Source organism: Equus przewalskii, chromosome 13, assembly GCF_037783145.1.
Source record: "Equus przewalskii isolate Varuska chromosome 13, EquPr2, whole genome shotgun sequence".
Taxonomy (NCBI): Eukaryota; Metazoa; Chordata; class Mammalia; order Perissodactyla; family Equidae; genus Equus; species Equus przewalskii.
This window is the reverse complement of record NC_091843.1, coordinates 11452409-11469580: the sequence shown is the minus strand read 5'-3', so window position 1 is coordinate 11469580 and position 17172 is coordinate 11452409. Positions and strand designations below refer to the sequence as shown.

General features: G+C 39.3%; 1 long non-coding RNA gene across 1 annotated transcript; it reads right to left on the bottom strand.

Moving 5' to 3' along the window:
* Positions 1-10009: 10009 nt before the first annotated feature.
* Positions 10010-17161, bottom strand: LOC139075050 (uncharacterized). The gene is made up of 2 exons (XR_011525077.1): positions 16809-17161; positions 10010-16339 (listed from the first exon to the last, which is right to left on the bottom strand). It is a non-coding gene; the product is annotated as an uncharacterized lncRNA (long non-coding RNA).
* Between the last annotated feature and the right edge of the window lie 11 nt (positions 17162-17172).

The window sequence follows — 17172 nt, the reverse complement described above, 5'->3', positions numbered from 1 at the left end:
AAGTGTGGCTAGGGCTTTGTTAATTTTGTTTATTTTCTCAAAGAACCAGCTCTTTGTTTCATTGATTCTTTCTACTGCCTTTTTTGTTTCAATTACATTTATTTCTCCTCTGACTTTATTATTTTTCTCCTTCTGCTGACTTTGGGCTTTGTTTGTTCTTATTTTTCTAATTTAGTTAGGCATAGTTTGAGATTGCTATTTGGGATTTTTCTCGTTTCTTAATGTGAGTCTGTATTGCAATGAATTTCCCTCTTAATACAGCTTTTGCTGCATCCCGTTTGAGTTGGTATGGTATGTCTTCATTTTCATTTGTCTCCAGAAATTTTTTTATTTCTCCTTTAATTTCTTTAATGATCCATTGGTTGTTCAATAGCATGTTGTTTAGTCTCACATCTTTGTCCCTTTCTCAGGTTTTTTCTTGTAATTAATTTCTAGCTTCATAGCATTGTGATTGGAAAAGATGTTTGTTATTATTTCAGCTTTATTAAATTTATTGAGGTTTGCCTTGTTTCCCAACATATGGTCTGTCCTTGAGAATGTTCCATGTGCAATTGAGAAGAATGTATGTTCTGCTGGTTTTGGATGGATTGTTCTATATATGTCTATTAAGTCCAACTGGTCTAGCTTTTCATTTAATTCCATTGTTTCCTTGTTGATTTTCTGTCCGGATGATCTATCCATTGATGTGAGTGAAGTGTAGAGGTCCCATACTATTTTTGTGTTATAATTAATATTTTCTTTTAGGTTTGTTACTAGTTGCTTTATGTACTTTGGTGCTCCTATGTTGGATGATAGATATTTATAAGTGTTATGTCTTCTTGGTAAAGTGTCCCTTTGATCATTATATATTGACCCTCTTTGTCTCTCTTTACCTGCCTTATCTTGAAGTCTACTTTGTCTGATATAAGTATTGTGACATCTGCTTTCTTTTGTTTGCCATTAGCTTGGAGTATTGTCTTCCAACCCTTCACTCTAAGCCTGTGTTTGTTGTTGGAGTTGAGATGTGTTTCCTGGAGACAGTATATTTTTGGAACTTCTTCTTTAATCCATCTTGCCACTCTGTGTCTTTTTATTGGAGAATTCAATCCCTTTACATTGAGGGTGATTATTGATGTGTGAGGGCTTAATGCTGTCATTATATCACTCATTTTCTGGTTTTCCTGCATTTCCTTTGTTTCTCGTCCTGTGTGTTTTGGTCTACCCATTGAATTAAGTAGTTTTTTTTTTATGTGTTTCTTTGTTTTTTCCTTATTTATTTTTTGTGTCTCTGTCCTGCTTTTTAGTTTAATGGCTACCCTGAAGTTTGTATTTAGAATCTCGTGTATAACATAATCCATTTTCTGATGGCCTCTTATTTCCTTAGTCTAAACTGATTTAGTGCTTTTCCTGCTCCCCTCCTAAGTTATTTTTCTCATACCTTATTCCAACTTGTATTGTGAGTTTGTGGTTAAAGTGACAAGATTGTCTTTGTTTTTGGTGTTTTCCTTCCCTTTAGCCTAATGCTATAGTTGAATGTTTGCTATCCTATTCTGATTCTGTCTACCTATTTGTCTCTTTACTCTGTGTTTTATGACCCCTTTCTCCATTTTTTTCCTTTTTTCAGGTATGAGGGCCGTCTTGAGGATTTCTTGTAGTGGTGGTCTCGTGGCTATGAAGTCCCTTAGTTTTTGTTTGTCTGGGAAAGATTTAATTTCTCCCTGGTATCTGAAGGATATTTTTGCTGGATTACTTTTGCAAGAGTATTCTTGGCTGAAGATTTTTATCTTTTAAAATTTTGAATATGTCATTCCATTCTCTCCTAGCTTTTAAGGTTTCTGCAGAGAAATCTCCTTAAAGTCTGATAGGGGTTCCTTTGTAGGTTATTTTCTTCTGCCTTGCTGCCCTGAGTATTCTTTCTTTGTCATTCGTTTTTTCCAGTTTTACTACTATATGCCTTGCAGTAGGTCTTTTTACATTGAGAAATCTAGGAGATCTGGAAGCTCCCTCCACACATATTTCCCTCTCATTCCCCAGATTTGGGAAGCTCTCTGCTATTATTTCTTTGAACACTAATTCTGCTCCATTCTCCTTCTCTTCACCTTCTCTAATACCTATAATTCTTATGTTGCATTTCCTCATTGAATCAGATATTTCCCTGAGACTTCCTTCATTTCTTTTTAGTCTTAGTTCTCTCTCCTCCTGTATCTGGAGCATTTCAATGTGTCTATCTTGAATTATGCTGATTTGCTCCTCTATGATGTCCACATGAGCATTCAGGGTATCTGTACTTTGTTTTTTCTCTTCCATTGTGTCTTTCATCTCTAATATTTCTGATTGATTCTTCTTTATAGTTTCAATCTCTTTCGTGAAGTAGTTCCTGAACTCTTTGAATTGTTTCTCTATATTCTCTTTTATCTCATTGAGTTTTTTTGATGATAGCTATTTTGAATTCATTGTCATTTAGCTTACATATTTCTGTGTCCTCAGGACTGAGTTCTGGGTGCTTGTCGTTTTCTCCCTGGTCTGGAGTTTGGTGAAGTGACTGATGTTGGAAGGTTGGGTCTTTCTCATTCTGATATTATTTGGTTGCTGTTACAGCCTTTCACCACTGGGTGGGGGTCAAGAGCTCCGTATTCTGAGCCCTCTGCCTTCAGCAGAGCTGGTGCCCAGCACGGGTCAGGGGAGGGGTGCTTTCTCCTGCATGCAGTCCCGGGTTTCCAGATCAGCTCTCGTTATCTGGTCTCCTGGGGTCTTGGCTTGGTAAGGTCACCCCATGTGAAAGCTTTCACCTCATTAAAGGGCTTCCCTCTAGGCTGTAAGGGCCCTAGGGAGTCCTGGGTGATCCCACAGACACACAACCCCTCCCTCGCTCCTTCCCTCTTGGAGCCTCCCATAGCAGCCACCACAGTCTTTATGGGAGGGAGTGAAGATCTCTCTTACCCCATTCCAGCTCCTCCAAGGGTGGCTTCAGCCTCTCCGCCCTCTGTCATGTGTCTGTGTGTCTCTATGAGGTTTTTGTGCCTTTAGGGTATTTTCTTTTGGAATGTGGTGGCTACTTTTTGTTGTATGTTGGAGGAGAGAGAGTCCTGGGCAAGTTCACTCCACCATGATGCTGACGTCACTTCCACTCTGTGTCTTTTTATTGGAGAATTCAATCCATTTAGTTTTAGGGTGATTATTGATACATGAGGGCTTAATGCTGCCATTTTATCACTCGTTTTCCAGTTCTCCTGCATTTCCTTTGTTTCTTGTCCTGTGTATTTTGGTCTACCAATTGAGTTGTGTAGTTTTTTATGTTGTGTTTCTTTGTTTTCTCCTTATCTATTATTTGTGACTCTGTTCTGCTTTTTTGTTTAGTGCTTACCATGAGGTTTGTATTCAAAATCTCCTAGATAAGATACTTCATTTTTATTTCCTTAGACTAAACTGATTCAGTCCCTTTCCTCTTCCCCACCTAAGTTGTTTTTCTAACATTCCATCTTGTGTTGTGAGTTTGTGGTTAAAATGACAAGATTATGTTTGTTTTTGGTATTTTCCTTCCCTGTTTCTTTAATGCTGTACTTGAGTATTTGCTAGCCTGTTCTGATGTATGGCTAGAATTTTCTCATTTTGTCTACCTATTTATCTCCTTGCTCCATGCTTTGTAACCCCTTTCTCCCTTTTTTTTCTGGTACAAGGGTCTTCTTGAGGGTTTCTTGTGGTGGTCGGGAGTCTTGTGGCTGCAAACCCCCTTAGCTTTTGTTTATCTGGGAAAGTTTTTATTTCTCCATCATATCTGAATGAAATTTTTGCTGGATAGAGTATTCATGGCTGAAAATTTTTGTCCTTCAAAGATTTGAATATGTCATTCCAGTCTCTCTTAGCATGTAAAGTTTCTGCAGAGAAATCCACTGAAAGCCAGATAAGGGTTCCACTGTAGGTTATTTTCTTCTGCCTTGCTGCCTTAGTATTTTTATTTGTCATTCACTTTTGCCAGTTTCACTACTATATGCCTTGCAGTAGGTCTTTTTTACATTGACATATTTAGGAGATTTGATAGCCTCTCCTACATGGATTTCCTTTTCCTTCCCCAGTTTTTGGAAGTTCTCTGCTATTATTTCTTTGAACAAGCTTTCTGCTCCATTCTTCTGCTCTTCTCCCTCTTTAATACCTATAATTCTTATATTGCATTTCCTAAATGAGTCAGATATTTCTTGGAGACTTTCTTCATTTCTTTTTAGTTCTTTCTCCTCCCCTATCTGGAGCATTTCAACATGTCTATCCTTGATTATGCTGATTCGCTCCTTACAATGCCTGCTCGAACATTCAGGGAATCCGTATTTTGTTTTATCTCTTCCATTGTGTCTGTCATCTCCAATATTTCTGACTGATTCTTCTTTACGGTTTCAATCTCTTTTGTGAAGTAGCTCCTGAACTTGTTGAATTATTTCTCTACATTCTCTTTTAACTTGTTGAGTTTTTTGATGAGAGCTATTTTGAATTCTCTGTCAAAAGTACTAAAATTATCTATTCTGTGATACAGGTAATGGACAAAAATGCACAGAAAAAGATGTTAGATATGATATCAAAAACATAAAATGTGGGAGGAGGGGAGTAAAAGAGTAGAGCTTTTAGCAAGAGGTCAAACTAAAGAGGCCATCAACTTAATATAGATTGCTATACACGAAGGTTATTATATATGAACCTCATGGTAATTACAAACTGGAAACCTATAGTAAATATACAAAAAATTAAGAGAAGGAACCCAAACATAAATACTAATAAAAGCCATCAAACCACAAGGGAAGAGAGCAAGACAAGAAGAAAGGAACAAAGAACTAGTAAAACACCCAGAAAAAAAGTAATAAAATGGCAATAAGTACATTCTTATCAATAGCTTCTTTAAATGTCAATGGACTAAATGCTCCAATCAAAAGGCATGGGGTGGGGCCAGCCCAGTGGCATAGTTACTAGTTAAGTTTGCATGCTCTGCTTCAGCAGCCTGGGGTTCACCAGGTCAGATCCCAGGTGTGGACCTGTGCACCACTTATGAAGCCATGCTGTGGTAGGCGTCCCACATATAAAACAGAGGAAGATGGGCACAGATGTTAGCTCAGGGCCAATCTTCCTCAGCAAAAAGAGGAAGATTGGCGGTGGATGTTAGCTCAGGGCTAATCTTCCACACAAAAAAAAAAAAAAAAAAAGACATAGGGTGGCCAATTGGATAAAAAAACAAGACCCATACATACACTGCATGCAAGAGACTTACTTCAGACCTAAAGACACTCACAAACTGAAAGTGAAGGGATAAATAAAGATACTCCATGCAAATGGCAGTGAAAAGAAAGCTGGGGTAGCAATACTTATATGAGACAAATAGACTTTAAAACAAAAACTGTAACAAGAGACAAATAAGGACACTACATAATGTTAAAGGGAACAATCCAACAAGAGGATATAACACTTGTAAATATCTATGCACCCAACATAGGTGCACCTAAACATATAATGCAATTATTAACAGACATAAAAAGAGAAATAGACAGTAACACAATAATAGTAGGGGACTTTAACACTCCACTTGCACCAAGGGATAGATCATCCAAACAGAAGATCAATAAGGAAACCTTGGCCTTAAATGACACATTAGACCTGATGGACTTAGTAGATATATACAGAACATTCCATCCAAAAACAGCACAATACCCATCCTTTTCAAATGCACATGGAACATTCTCCAGGATTGATCACATATTAGACCACAAAACAAGTCTCAATAAATTTGAGAAGATCACAATAATTCAAGCATCTTTTTTGACCACAAAGGTATGAAACTAGAAATCAACTACAGTAACAAAACCAGAAAAGCCACAAATATGTGGAGATCAAACAAAATGCTACTGAAAACTGATTGGATCAATGAAGAAAGCAAAGGAGAAATAAAAAAAAATACCTGGAGACAAACAAAAATGAAAATACATGTCAAAATTTATTGGATACAGCAAAAGCTGTTCTAAGGGGGAACTTTATAACAATACAGGCCTACCTCAACAAACAAGAAAAGTCTCAAATAAACAATCTAACAGTGCACCTAAAGGAACTGGAAAAAGAAGAACAAACAAAGCCCAAAATCAGTAGAAGTAAGGAAATAATAAAAATCAGAGCAGAAATAATTGAAATAGAGCCTGAAAAATCAATAGAAAAAAATCAATGGAACTAAGAGCTGGTTCTTTGAAAAGATAAACAAAATTGACAGACCTTTAGCTAGACTCACCAAGAAAAAAAGAGAGAAGGTGCAAATAAATAAAATCAGAAACGAAAGAGGAGAAATTACAATAGACATCTCAGAAATACAAAAGATTATAAGAGAATACTACAAAAAGCTATATACCAACAAATTCTATAATCTAGAAGAAATGGATAAATTCTTAGAGTCATACAACCTTCCAAAACTGAATCAAGAAGAAATAGAGAATTTGAATAGACTAATCACCAGTAAGGAGATCAAACAGTAATCAAAAATTGCCCAAAAAATAAAAGTCCAGGACCAGACAGTTTCCCTGGCTAATTCTACCAAACATTCAAAGAAGACTTAATACTTATTATTCTCAAGCTCTTCCAAAAAATTGAAGAGGAGGGGAAGATTCCTAACTCATTATACAAAGCCAATGTTACCCTGACACCAAAACCAGACAAGGACACCACACAAAAAAAAATTACAGGCCAATATCACTGATGAACACTGATGCAAAAATCCTCAACAAAATACTAGCAAATCAAATACAACAATACATTAAAAAGGTCACAAACCATGATCAAGTGGGATTTATTCCAGGGATTCAGGGATGGTTCAACATCCACAAATCAATCAATGTGATACACCACATTAATAAAATTAAGAATAAAAATCACATGATCATCTCAGTAGATGCAGAGAAAGCATTTGACAAGAGACAGCATCCATTTATGATAAAAACTCTGGATCCCTTTTATTTATTTTTCTTGCCTGATTGCTCTGGCTAGAACTTCTAATACTATGTTAATAAGAGTAGTGAAAGTGGGCATCTTTGTCTGGTTCCTGTTCTTACAGGGATAGCTTTCAGTTTTTCTCCATTGAGAATGATATTAGCTGTGGGTTTTTCATATATGGCCTTTATTATGTTGAGGTACTTTCCTTCTATACCCATTGTATTTAAATTGGAAAGAAAGAAGTGAAATTGTCATTACTTGCAGATGACATGATCTTATATATAGAAAACCCTAAAGAATCCACCAAAAAACCTTTAAAAATAATAAATGAATACAGTAAAGTTGCAGGATACAAAATCAACATACAAAAATCTGTTGTGTTTCTATACACTAACAATGAAGTAGCAGAAAGAGAAATTATGAATACAATCCCATTTACAATTGCAAGAAAAAGAATAAAATACCTAGGAATAAATTTAACCAAAGAGGTGAAAGATCTTTACATTGAAAACTATAAAACACTGTTGAAAGAAATTGAAGAAGACAGAGAGAAATGGAAAGATATTCCATTCTCTTGGATTGGAAGAATTAACATAAAGTGTCCATACTTCCTAAAGCAATGTACAGATTCAATACAATCCCTATCAAAGTTCCAACAATATTTTTCACAGAAATAGAACAAAGAATCCTAAAATTTATATGCAACAACAAAAGATCCCAAATAGCCAAAGGAACCCTGAGGAAAAAAAAAAAAACAAAGCTGGAGGTATCACACTTACTGATTTCAAAATATACTACAAAGCTATAGTAACCAAAACAGCATGGTACTGGGACAAAAAAAGACACACAGATCAATGGAACAGAATCTAGAGCACAGAAATAAACCCACACATCTATGGACAGCTAATATTCGACAAGGGAGCCAAGAGCATACGATGGAGAAAGGAAAGTTTCTTCAATAAGTGGTGTTGGGAAAACCAGATAGCCACATGCAAAAGAACGAAAGTAGACCATTGTCTTGCACCATCTGCAAAAATTAACTCAAAATGGATTAAAGGTTTGAATGTAAGACCTGAAACCATGAAACTTCTAGCAGAAAACATAGGCAGTACCTCTTCAACATCAGTCTTAGCAGCATAATTTCAAGTACCATGTCTGACTGGGTGAGGGAAACAATAGAAAAAATAAACAAATGGGACTCTATCAAACTAAAAGTCTTCTGCACAACAAAGGAAACCATCAACAAAATGAAAAGACAACCTAACAATTTGGAGAAGATATTTTCAAACCAGACATCTGATAAGGGGTTAATATCCAAAATATCCAAAGAATGCATACATCTCAACAACAAAAAAACTAACAACCCAATTAAAAAATGGGCAAAAGATCTGAACAGACATTTCTCCAAAGAAGATCTACTGATGGCCAAGAGGCACATGAAAAGATGTTTAACATCACTAACTATCATGGAAATGCATATCAAAACTACAGTGAGATATCACCTCACTCTGGTCAGAATGGCTATAATTAATAAGACAGGAAATGAGAAGTGTTAGAGAGGTTGTGGAGGAAAGGGACCTTTCATACACTGCTGGTGCAAACTGGTTCAGCCACAATGGGAAACAATAAGGAGAGTCCTCAAAAAATTAAGAGAAGAACTACCATATGATCCAGCTATTCCACTGCTGGGCATTTATCCAAAGAACATGAAAACACAAATGCATAAAGATATATGCACTCCTATGTTCATTGCAGTATTATTCACAATAGCCAAGACTTGGAAGCAACCTAGGTGCCCATCAAGGGACGAATGGATAAAGAAGATGTTGTATATATACACAATGGAATACTACTCAGCCATAAAAAATGATGAAATCGTGCCATTTGTGACAACATGGATGGACCTTGATGGTATTATGGTAAGCAAAATAAGTCAGAGGGAGAAAGTGAAATACCATATGAAATATCATATGTTCTCACTCATAAACAGAAGACAAAAACAATAATCACAGAGAGACAGAGATTGGAGTTGTGGTTACCAGAGGGGAAGGGGGAAGGGAGGAGGACGAAAGGGGTGATTACACATAGGTGTATGGTGATGGATTGTAGTCTTTGGGTGGTGAACATGTAATCTACACAGAAATTAAATATAATGATGTAAACCTGAAATTTATATAATGTTATAAACCCATATTACAGCAATAAAAAAATACAACAATGAGATATCACGTGACACCTGTCAGAATGGCTATCATCAAAAAGACAAGAGCTAAGTGCTGGTGAGGATGTGGAGAAAAGGGAACCCTTGTGCAGTGTTGGTGGAAATGCAAATTGCTGCACCCATTATGGAAAACATTATGGAGAGTCTTCAAAAAATTAAAACTAGAACTACTATATGGTCCAGAAATTCTACTTTTGCATATATACCCAAAGAAAATGAAATTACTATCTTGAAGGGATGTCTGCACCCCCACGTTCACTGCAGCATTATTTACAATAGCCAAGACATGGAAACAGCTTAAGTGTTCATTGATGGATGAACAGATAAAGAAAATGTGATAACATACATATAATGGAATATTATTCCACCAAAGAAAAGGATATCCTGCCATCTGTGACAACATGGATGAACCTTGAGGGCGTTATGCTAAATAAAATAAGTCAGACAGAGAAAGACAAATACCATATGATCTCGCTCATATGTGGAATCTAAAAAACAGAAAATCATAGAAACAGAGAGCAGATTGGTGGTTGCCAGGGGTGGAATGGGAGTAGGGTGTGGGGGAAATGGGTGAAGATGCTCAAAGGGTACAAACTTCCAGTTATAAGATGAATGACTTCTGGGGATGTACTGTACAGCATGGCGACTATAGTTAACAATACTGTATTGTATATTTGAAAGTTGCTAAGAGAGTAGTTCTTAAAAGTTCTCACCACACACATAAAAAATTGTAACTATGTGAGGTGATAGATGTATTAACTGACCATATTGTGATCATTTCACAATATATACATATATCAAATCATCATGTCGTACACCTTAAACTTACACAATGTTATGTATCAATTATATCTCAGTAAAGCTGGAAAAAAAGATGTTTATTTTTATTAAAATCATTTTCGATCATCTGACATCTGGGAGAACTTCCAAAGGCAACTGGAATCATCAAGGGGTCAGTGGTACAGGAGGGATCAACTTTATTCTAATTATTTCTTTCTAGAAGCCTTTGATTTTCCCCATCTTCCTAGAAACTCCTAAAGAGCAGAGAGGCCAAAATGAGGTTATAAATGAAGCTAAACCGCAGTCAGAGTTACTTAGGGTTAATAAGGAATCATTGGGTTACTTAAGAAGAAGTTTTCTGTCAGGCTCTGATTTGACTGTACTGACAAAACAAAATTCCTAGAATGATGAGGGAATCTGTACTGGCAGGAATGAGGTCACAGACAGGTTATTTAGAATTCGCTGGGCTCGAAGAGGAGCCACGAAGTCCAAATGTGTTGTTTTAATTTTCATGCCTGTATTTGAGGTTTCCCTACTGGCTATCAAATTCTTAGAAAGCAGAGTGAACTAATGCAACTAATGGGGACATAGAAAAGTTATTCTGAATATACGAGCAGTCATCTGGCAGCCTTAATTTTTTCCCCATTGAACAATTAAACTAGGGCATCAATAGTATCAGGGAGAGGATACTCAAAGTTAATTTGCATCAAAAAATTATTTTATGTTAGTTTTTCTTGTCAGTCTTCTTGGCCAATGTCAGCCCCAAATGGCCAGCATTAACTATCCTAGAAAATTGGTTAAATAATATTCAGTTGAGTCATAGAAATTTCCTTGAGGTTAATGCAAGGACATAGGGTCAGTTGAAGTAAAAAAAAAAATTGCTTTCTTTTATTGTTTGGCAGTCTTTGTATTTCCATAGTGGCCAACAGTTTCGTGACATAAATAGAGACAGTGCTTGTAAAAGGTAAAATGTATTGGATTGAAGGAGAGCCCAGTTAGACTCACTGTATTTTTATGGGGATTTTAGACAGTTTGTATGAATTTGTAGGTAGTTGTAGGAAGTGTAGTGTGGATGAGCCAGCCAACCTCTGAATCTCAATTTCTTATTCTGTAAAAAGAAGAATTACTGATAATTTCTAAGGTTCCTTCTAGAGAGAAGACATTGGGAAAAGTAGCCCATTACCATAGACTGAATTGTGTCCCCCCGAAATTGATATGTGGAAGCCCTAACCCTCAATGTCTATATTTGGAGTAAGGAAATAGTTAAGGTCAAATGAGGTCACAGGGTGGGGCACTAATAGGATTAGTGTCCTTAGAAGAACAGACACCCAACAGCTCTCTCTCTCTCCTTACCAGGTGAGGATACAGTGAGAAGGTGGCCATCTACAAGCCAGAGAGAGAGAGCTCTCACCAGAAACCCACCAGGCTTGGCATCCTGACCTTGGACTTCCAGTCTCCAGAACTGTGAGAAAATAAATTTTTGTTTCTCAAGAGAACCCTGACTAATACACCCATCTAAGCTTTTTGAGCATTTACTGAGTGCCAGTCACTAATTCTACAGGGGGAAATGGAGCGAGAGTCTGAGCTACCCCAGAGATGACGTGCCACACCCAGAGAGGTAATGGCCAAATGTTAATGGGATCCTAATTAAGGGACTTGAGTTATTCTCCAAGGCCCAGAGACTAGAAAAGGAGAGATGGTTCTCTTTTTCTACTTTATCTAACAAGCTATATTAGATATGTGATTGAGAATTGATTGTGACTCTAGGTTTTAGTGATGTGTTAGTGAAAATGTATTATATATTGTCTTGATGAGTAAATTAAAATATGTACGTTGAACAGTAGATTTCATCTGTGATACTTGTGTTGGGTACACCGATCCAAGTGTGCCAGCCTGGCATTATGCAGTAGATACCTATGGCAAAAACATTTACTGTTCAACGATTATCCCACCCACATTGCCCAGCTGCCTTCCACTTAGATAGAGCATGTAACTAGTTCTGGCCAATGGGTTGCAAGTAAAAATGACTATGTCAAACCTTAGGCCAAAACATGGAAAAAGGAATGTGAGTTCTCCATATTCTCTCTTCCCCAGTGGCAACAGTGGAAGCCCTCTTGTCTCTCCTGTTACAGCCACAAGATTTTGGTGCCTGAGCCCTTCAGTGACTACATGGAGCAAACCTCCCATGGGCCTTCAACGGACATGAAGTGTACGCAAGAAATAAACATAGTTGTATTAATCCATTGAGATTTGGGGCTTATATGTTACTGCATCATAGCCAAGCCCATCTTGACCAAATACAGGTGTGGCTATCACTGGGGGTGGAGATTCAAATTCCTGGAGTCACCTTTGGAAATGGACCATGGCTTATAGAAACCAGATTGAGGGGTGCCAGCCCCGTGGCCGAGTGGTTAAGTTCGTGCACTCTGCTTCTGCGACTCGGGGTTTCACCGGTTCAAATCCTGGGCACGGACATGGCACTGCTTGTCAGGTCATGCTGAGGTGGCGTCCCACATGCCACAACTTGAAGGACTCACAACTATGTACTGGGGGGTTTTGGGGAGAAAGAGTAAAAAAAATTAAATCTTAAAAAAAAAAAAAGAAAACTCATGCACTTCATGCATGAATGTTGAAATACCAACGAGACTGGGGATGGGGTTACACAGCCTTCTAGCTGGTTTTACCTAAGTCACGGCTAGTCATTCCTTAGGCAATTTTCTGGAATGGTGTGAGAGACATAGGGCAAAGTTTCTCAGATATTTTTTATGTCTATGGGTAGGACTAGTCTACTCCATGTTAACTGTTGAGGCCCAGTCACAGATATAATTATAAACATCACTATAGGGCATATCTTACAGAATAATAAGTCAATTGGAAACATAAGTTTAAGTGACCGTAGTTGTTCTTATTGGCTATTAGAAAGAAATGTCTGGATCCTAACGCCAACTTATCCCTTTAGGAAACATCTTGACTAGATGGGACCCACTGCTAAAAAACCTTTGGGAATGAGACATATATCAATGTTATCAGTGGTTCCAGCTGAAAATTTTAGTGGAAGAGTTTTTTGACACCTCAGTCCCCTTATGATACCAACACTGGGCATAAGTTTCTGCCTTGGTAGCATTCTGGGGTTATGCACAGAATAGGTGGAACATGTTCAACTGGACTGAAAGTTTTTCTGTCTGATGGGTGCTCCCAGACTGTAGCTTCTTAACAGACAGGCTGTAACCAATGGTTATGCCAGGTAGGAATCAAAGCCAGGAGACAGAAGAGGTCTCTGTGGAAGTCATCAAATACTGCCCTGGGAAAGGATGCCTCTGATCAGAAGCAAAATTTGAAAACTTGATTTTTACCAGTTCCAAGGCTGTCACCATCAGTGACGGAGTGGGAAGAGGCCTGAGAAAGCTGACTTAGGCGTGCATACCTTGAGGAAGAGTGGTTCTAGAACCCTTAGCAGATTGTTGAATATGACAGTGGTAATGTGATGAAACTGATGGGCAGCTGGGGGCAGGGGAGGGAAGATAACTGGAGAAATTGTCACTCCTAGTGTATAGTGGAGGCGGCCTCAAGCTCTGGTATGAAATCTAATAAGTAGGGTAGGCCACCAAAACCTGGGGCAATGGGCACCACCCATGAGGTGGCCCACTCCTATTGCTAGTTTATGGTAATTACTTACTACCAAAGAATAGCTCTAAATTCATGAAGATGTTGCTCATTAAAGTTTGTAATCATCATCTACCCCCCCAATGGATTCCATTTGTTTCATCACATGAGAATGTATGGCATCCTTGAGAATATCAGTTCTGAAATGAACAGCAAGACTTAGAAAGGCTTTCTAAGTCCATTTAAAACAGAGGCTGTGAACAGGGGTCTGGGACATACTTATATTATGGTAAAGGAGAGTTAATGACAACATAACAGAAAGTGATAGACAAAGGTCAGAATGCGTCAGTAGGTGTGCCCTCTAAGGCTTATACCTGGAGTGGTGACCAGAATTATCTAAGCTATTTTAGGTAAAAGTTTGGTGGATTTCTTGGTGTTCCATTCAGATCCCCTTCAGTAGGCTGCAGGCATAGTGGAGAGAGTTTATTGTGGGTAATTGAGCTTTAGGACCCTGAATAAAAGCAAAGAAGGAATAAGCTATTCAAATGTAACTGCAGACCTCCTATGATACTGTATACCCGAGTGAAAAATATTAATGCTTATTGATGAGAGTTTTGTACTGTCAAGCTGAATACCTGTATTATAGGTAGAATTAGTACATTTATAGTATGACTTTCTTTCCTTATGTAATAAACCTTGTGAACTTGTGCGCATTTTCTAAGTTACAAAGTTCTGGGAGTTGTAGTGGGCAAGTGAAGCAAGCACTGTTAATGCCCTACCCAATATCCCCTAGGCCCACCTCTGAGTTCACCTGTAGCTATGGTAAACAGTTTCCAGCATGATCACAGCTCCCCACCCCAAGTGCCTGCTTCTCTGCCTGAGGGCTCTCTGTAGCATCAGGGGAGTTTGCTGGGCCACACACAGGAGCAACTCAAAGGACAGGGAAGTTAATGCCCCAGAAACAACTCAGAAGGGAGAATGGGGGATTAATGCCTCAGCCTCCCAGCTTGCCATGGAACAGTTCTGAGATGCCCTCCACACAGTTTCTCTGAGTGCTCAGAACAACTGAGCCCTAATCGCCCACTGTGGTAATCTGCTCATTAAGGCACCCTTTCATAGCCTTTCTACCTTCTCTGTCTCATTTTCCCCACCCTCACACGTGCTTCCTGGTAACCTCCCAAAAAACCACCTGGACCCAAGTCAGGGGCTGTATTAGTCAGATTTCTCCAGAGAAGCAGAACCAATAGGATAGATTGATCGATCAATCTATCTATATCTATGTCTATATAGCTATATATCTACATCTTTTCTATATCTATATCTATATAGAATATAAGGAAATGGCTCACACAATTATGGAGGCTAGCAAGTCCAAAATCTGCAGAGCCAATGTTGCAGTTCAAGTCCAAAGGCAGGCAGGCTGCTATAGAAGCAGGAAGAGTCCATGTGTCCCTTCAAAGGCTGTCAGGCAGGAGAATTCTCTCTTAATTGGGGGAGGGTCCTATTCATGCCTTCAACTGATTGTATGAGGCCCACCCACATTATGGAAGGCAAGCTGCTTTACTCAGTCTACCAATTTACTGTTAATTTCATCCCCAAATACCTTCACAGAAATAACGTTTGACCAGAATAATGTTTGACCAAATATCTGGGCACCCCATGTCCCAGTCAAGTTGACGCATAAAAAATTAACCACTACAGTCTGATTTTGGGGAAATCCAGACCAAGGCACCAAGCATAGTTCATTATTTTGGAGAAGACTCTTCAATTTTTAAGTCAAGCAGGAACTTGTAAGGAGAATATGTGAACCATCCACATCAGGAACCATCCACTGTCCTCCCTGACCCCTTGTCCACATTCCAACACATGGACTTCTGGCCCCTATTAAAGAGGCACTTTGCCCCTCAGGGGAAACCAGACCGCGGGTCGCTGTCCATGCATTTGAGACAGGAAGAGTTCTGGTCCAGGATGGAATGAAAGCTTTGCCGTGTGCACATTCAATACCCTCTGCCTGACATTTGCCTTGATTTCAGGTACATTTTGCCTCTCTCTGGAGCAGGCACCTTAGTTCCACTAATAGGGAGGTCTGCTGGTCGCTTACACCACCTGCATCACCTTCCCAGGCTCTTGGGTGGGCCACAAAGCCGGCTCCAGTAGCTGAAACGGCCCTAATTTGTATCGCTGTCCGTGGTGCTGAACAAATGGGCAAGCCTCTGCCTTGACATCTGTTTGCTGTCCTTGGTGCTGGCCAATGGTTCTTTTTTTTTTATGCTCAAGATGCGGCCGACTGACAGAGTGGGTTTTTGAAGCATAGACTAGAATTCAAGTATAAACATGAGATGTTGGCTCCTGCTGAGGTGTGTTATATGATTTAGGGTTCCAGCCTATGTGTTCCCATTCACACTGAAGAATCAACGTTTTCTTGCTGCCCCATATTCCGAAAACAAGTTCTGGGATTTAGCAGAGTTGATGGGAGAGAGCAGAACTAAGTAGACAGCAACCAGGACTGCAGCTTGCAGGCTGTTAACCACGGCAGGGGAGCTACTATACTTTGGAAATCCCTGGCTTGGAATTTTCCTCTTTCTGATTTCCTAGATCCAGAAAGTCTTGTGAGTTCTATCTTCTAGGGGCCGGCCCCGTGGCCAAGTGGTTAAGTTCGCACGTTCCGCTGCAGGCAGCCCAGTGTTTCGTCAGTTCGACTCCTGGGCGCGGACATGGCACCGCTCATCCAGCCACGCTGAGGTGGCATCCCACATGCCACAACTAGAAGGACCCACAACGAAGAATATACAACTATGTACCAGGGGGCTTTGGGGAGAAAAAGGAAAAAATAAAATCTTTAAATATCTCTTGAATTAGTCTACTTCCTCTCACCTCCACCGCCACTTCCATGACAACCATGATCATCACCACCCTCACTCCAGGAATTCTAATCATCATCATTGGTAATCGCTGGGGTCATCCCTTTAGGAATAAAACTTTCAAAGTAGAATAAGTCCAAGTGTAGGGACGTTGTTCAAGTGTTCGGTCAAATATGTGTACCAATATGCGTTCCCACCAACCTTGTATAAAGGTGTTAGAGCCGCTCTCAGGGGACAAAAGCTCTAACAGTAATACATTTATTTAAAACAAAATGGTGCATTTTATTGTATGTAAACTCTACCTCAATAAAAAGATTGATCCAAAGAAATACATAAAAACGAAACAAGCTAAAGCTTACAGAGCACTTAGCATGCACCATGGCTGGGCTAAGTGAATGCCTTGCTTTAACACAAACCTTTGCTGTAGATTCTGTTTTACAGATGGGCTGATGACACCCAGATAGCTCAAGAAACTTGCCCAAGTTCAGACAAGATCCTCAGAGAGGGTCAGGGAAGCTGCCTGAGACCACACAGCAAGCAAGTAGCACAGCAGGACTGATGCTGATGCTTGTCTCCCCATCTCCTGCCGAGGAGATGCCCCTTTCACTGTAGCCCAGGAGAAGTGCCAAGGGTCCTTGAGAAAGCGGAAGATGGGGAAGGGGTCAGGGGATAGAGTTACAAAGCGGCAGGTTGCGTCTGCGCACAGGCGGGAAGGGGGCTTCCGGGGCTGCAGGGTCGCCATAGCGGGTGTGATGCAATCACGTCAGTCGCTACGTCAAA